This window comes from Amia ocellicauda, unplaced genomic scaffold (genome assembly GCF_036373705.1).
Source record: "Amia ocellicauda isolate fAmiCal2 unplaced genomic scaffold, fAmiCal2.hap1 HAP1_SCAFFOLD_41, whole genome shotgun sequence".
Classification (NCBI taxonomy): domain Eukaryota; kingdom Metazoa; phylum Chordata; class Actinopteri; order Amiiformes; family Amiidae; genus Amia; species Amia ocellicauda.
This window is the reverse complement of record NW_027102981.1, coordinates 1012501-1016891: the sequence shown is the minus strand read 5'-3', so window position 1 is coordinate 1016891 and position 4391 is coordinate 1012501. Positions and strand designations below refer to the sequence as shown.

General features: G+C 43.3%; 2 non-coding genes and 2 pseudogenes across 2 annotated transcripts; all 4 read left to right on the top strand.

Annotated features, from left to right (window-relative positions):
• Positions 1 to 569: 569 nt before the first annotated feature.
• LOC136735843 (5S ribosomal RNA) lies at positions 570 to 688 on the top strand. The gene has a single exon (XR_010811369.1). It is a non-coding gene; the product is annotated as a 5S ribosomal RNA (ribosomal RNA).
• Positions 689 to 1743: 1055 nt separating this feature from the next.
• LOC136735730 (5S ribosomal RNA) lies at positions 1744 to 1862 on the top strand. The gene has a single exon (XR_010811261.1). It is a non-coding gene; the product is annotated as a 5S ribosomal RNA (ribosomal RNA).
• Positions 1863 to 2908: 1046 nt separating this feature from the next.
• Positions 2909 to 3017, top strand: LOC136735526 (uncharacterized; annotated as a pseudogene).
• A 1046-nt stretch (positions 3018 to 4063) lies between these two features.
• On the top strand, positions 4064 to 4172 carry LOC136735517 (uncharacterized; annotated as a pseudogene).
• The last annotated feature ends 219 nt before the right edge of the window (positions 4173 to 4391 follow it).

Genomic DNA, 4391 nt, shown 5'->3' with positions numbered 1-4391 from the left:
ACAGGAGCTGCTGGATTTGTGTGTTTTCTTACCCCCTCACCATAGTTTGTCAAATGTTTAAACAACTGAACTTATATTCAAGGTTTGTTTCTCTTCATATGTTTTACTGGTTTACATTTGTCTCAGCAACCTGTTGAATGATTCTTCTGCTTTCAAAACAAAATGACAACAGGATGAATGCACACACTTGAAAATACAATACATGCAATGTTATGCATCATAGTGATGCAACCTCCTTTCAGTTTCATACTGCATGTCAATTGAAATCCTTACTGAAATGCACACCTTCTCAAGATTGCGCTTGACTGGCGTGTCAGGCACTCAATCACAGCTGTTTTATCAAGACAATGTGTTCGTTTTGTAATATATAGTTCCGGTCTGGTGTGGCACCCCAGCTAACGCACAACGTTGCCACAATGTTGCCACAACGTGGCGTGTTAGCAGGGACTGGCTGCGGCGCGCTGGTGTGTCCCGGGCTTTAGAGTAGAGAGACAGTTCAACTGTAAGTATGAACGGCAGAAACGGATATTGCCTTCCCTTTAAGTAGAGCGTCAGGGACAGCCTCCCTGGCTTACGGCCATACTAGCCTGAATACGCCCGATCTCATCCGATCTCGGAAGCCAAGCGGGCTCGGGCCTGGTCAGTACTTGGATGGGAGACCGCCTGGGAATACCAGGTGCTGTAAGCTTTTGCACCTTTTACACACCAGAGGGCGACAAATCACGAGTTTTAACTTTGGATACACACAATTTCATCATTATTTCAGATTTTACTTCCCCAAATACACAGGCATACAATAGATCTTGTTCTCCAACGTAAACGGTCCCTAGTAACTAGGGTACATTCGTAAATAAATTGAGCATCATGGCTAGAAGTGACTAAATGTTGCCTAATCTTTCTCATCGAGAAATGACACAATTACAGCAACACAAAAAGGAACTCCACCGGACAAAGTTCAGTGCTCACAAGGAGCCTCATTCAACACACACGGTTCCATTCCCATTCATGCAAAGCACGAAAGTGTAAAACTTGGGAACATACTTGAGAGCAAAGATCACATTCAATCTCATTCAAGGCACGGATGTGAATGCAACGGGATGAAATTACTGAAATGATGCCTGCCCTCGAACTGTGATGATGGACTACCCGACTCGCCAATAATATTGGGTTCTGGTGTATTGAAATACAGGAGCTGCTGGATTTGTGTGTTTTCTTACCCCCTCACCATAGTTTGTCAAATGTTTAAACAACTGAACTTATATTCAAGGTTTGTTTCTCTTCATATGTTTTACTGGTTTACATTTGTCTCAGCAACCTGTTGAATGATTCTTCTGCTTTCAAAACAAAATGACAACAGGATGAATGCACACACTTGAAAATACAATACATGCAATGTTATGCATCATAGTGATGCAACCTCCTTTCAGCTTCATACTGCATGTCAATTGAAATCCTTACTGAAATGCACACCTTCTCAAGATTGAGCTTGACTGGCGTGTCAGGCACTCAATTACAGCTGTTTTATCAAGACAATGTGTTCGTTTTGTAAAAAATAGTTCCGGTCTGGTGTGGCACCCCAGCTAACGCACAACGTTGCCACAATGTGGCATGTAAGCAGGGACTGTCTGCGGCGCGCTGGTGTGTCCCGGGCTTTAGAGTAGAGAGACAGTTCAACTGTAAGTATGAACGGCAGAAACGGATATTGCCTTCCCTTTAAGTAGAGCGTCATGGACAGCCTCCCTGGCTTACGGCCATACTAGCCTGAATACGCCCGATCTCGTCTGATCTCGGAAGCTAAGCAGGCTCGGGCCTGGTCAGTACTTGGATGGGAGACCGCCTGGGAATACCAGGTGCTGTAAGCTTTTGCATCTTTTACACACCAGAGGGCGACAAATCACGAGTTTTAACTTTGGATACACGCAATTTCATCATTATTTCAGATTTGACTTCCCCAAATACACAGGCATCCAATAGATCTTGTTCTCCAACGTAAACGGTCCGTAGTAACTAGGGTACATTCGTAAATAAATTGAGCATCATGGCTAGAAGTGACTAAATGTTGCCTAATCTTTCTCATCGAGAAATGACACAATTACAGCAACACAAAAAGGAACTCCACCGGACAAAGTTCAGTGCTCACAAGGAGCCTCATTCAACACACACGGTTCCATTCCCATTCATGCAAAGCACGAAAGTGTAAAACTTGGGAACATACTTGAGAGCAAAGATCACATTCAATCTCATTCAAGGCACGGATGTGAATGCAACGGGATGAAATTACTGAAATGATGCCTGCCCTCGAACTGTGATGATGGACTACCCGACTCGCCAATAATATTGGGTTCTGGTGTATTGAAATACAGGAGCTGCTGGATTTGTGTGTTTTCTTACCCCCTCACCATAGTTTGTCAAATGTTTAAACAACTGAACTTATATTCAAGGTTTGTTTCTCTTCATATGTTTTACTGGTTTACATTTGTCTCAGCAACCTGTTGAATGATTCTTCTGCTTTCAAAACAAAATGACAACAGGATGAATGCACACACTTGAAAATACAATACATGCAATGTTATGCATCATAGTGATGCAACCTCCTTTCAGTTTCATACTGCATGTCAATTGAAATCCTTACTGAAATGCACACCTTCTCAAGATTGCGCTTGACTGGCGTGTCAGGCACTCAATTACAGCTGTATTATCAAGACAATGTGTTCGTTTTGTAAAATATAGTTCCGGTCTGGTGTGGCACCCCAGCTAACGCACAACGTTGCCACAACGTTTCGTGTTAGCAGGGACTGTCTGCGGCGCGCTGGTGTGTCCCGGACTTTAGAGTAGAGAGACAGTTCAACTGCAAGTATGAGCGGCAGAAACGGATATTGCCTTCCCTTTAAGTAGAGCGTCAGGGACAGCTTACGGCCATACTAGCCTGAATACGTCCGATCTCAGAAGCTAAGCAGGCTCGGGCCTTGTCAGTACTTGGATGGGAGACCACCTGGGAATACCAGGTGCTGTAAGCTTTTGCATCTTTTACACACCAGAGGGCGACAAATCACGAGTTTTAACTTTGGATACACGCAATTTCATTATTATTTCAGATTTGACTTCCCCAAATACACAGGCATCCAATAGATCTTGTTCTCCAACGTAAACGGTCCGTAGTAACTAGGGTACATTCGTAAATAAATTGAGCATCATGGCTAGAAGTGACTAAATGTTGCCTAATCTTTCTCATCGAGAAATGACACAATTACAGCAACACAAAAAGGAACTCCACCGGACAAAGTTCAGTGCTCACAAGGAGCCTCATTCAACACACACGGTTCCATTCCCATTCATGCAAAGCACGAAAGTGTAAAACTTGGGAACATACTTGAGAGCAAAGATCACATTCAATCTCATTCAAGGCACGGATGTGAATGCAACGGGATGAAATTACTGAAATGATGCCTGCCCTCGAACTGTGATGATGGACTACCCGACTCGCCAATAATATTGGGTTCTGGTGTATTGAAATACAGGAGCTGCTGGATTTGTGTGTTTTCTTACCCCCTCACCATAGTTTGTCAAATGTTTAAACAACTGAACTTATATTCAAGGTTTGTTTCTCTTCATATGTTTTACTGGTTTACATTTGTCTCAGCAACCTGTTGAATGATTCTTCTGCTTTCAAAACAAAATGACAACAGGATGAATGCACACACTTGAAAATACAATACATGCAATGTTATGCATCATAGTGATGCAACCTCCTTTCAGTTTCATACTGCATGTCAATTGAAATCCTTACTGAAATGCACACCTTCTCAAGATTGCGCTTGACTGGCGTGTCAGGCACTCAATTACAGCTGTATTATCAAGACAATGTGTTCGTTTTGTAAAATATAGTTCCGGTCTGGTGTGGCACCCCAGCTAACGCACAATGTTGCCACAACGTTTCGTGTTAGCAGGGACTGTCTGCGGCGCGCTGGTGTGTCCCGGACTTTAGAGTAGAGAGACAGTTCAACTGCAAGTATGAGCGGCAGAAACGGATATTGCCTTCCCTTTAAGTAGAGCGTCAGGGACAGCTTACGGCCATACTAGCCTGAATACGTCCGATCTCAGAAGCTAAGCAGGCTCGGGCCTGGTCAGTACTTGGATGGGAGACCGCCTGGGAATACCAGGTGCTGTAAGCTTTTGCATCTTTTACACACCAGAGGGCGACAAATCACGAGTTTTAACTTTGGATACACGCAATTTCATCATTATTTCAGATTTGACTTCCCCAAATACACAGGCATACAATAGATCTTGTTCTCCAACGTAAACGGTCCCTATTAACTAGTGTACATTTGTAAATAAATTGAGCATCATGGCTAGAAGTGACTAAATGTTGCCTAATCTTTCTCATCGAG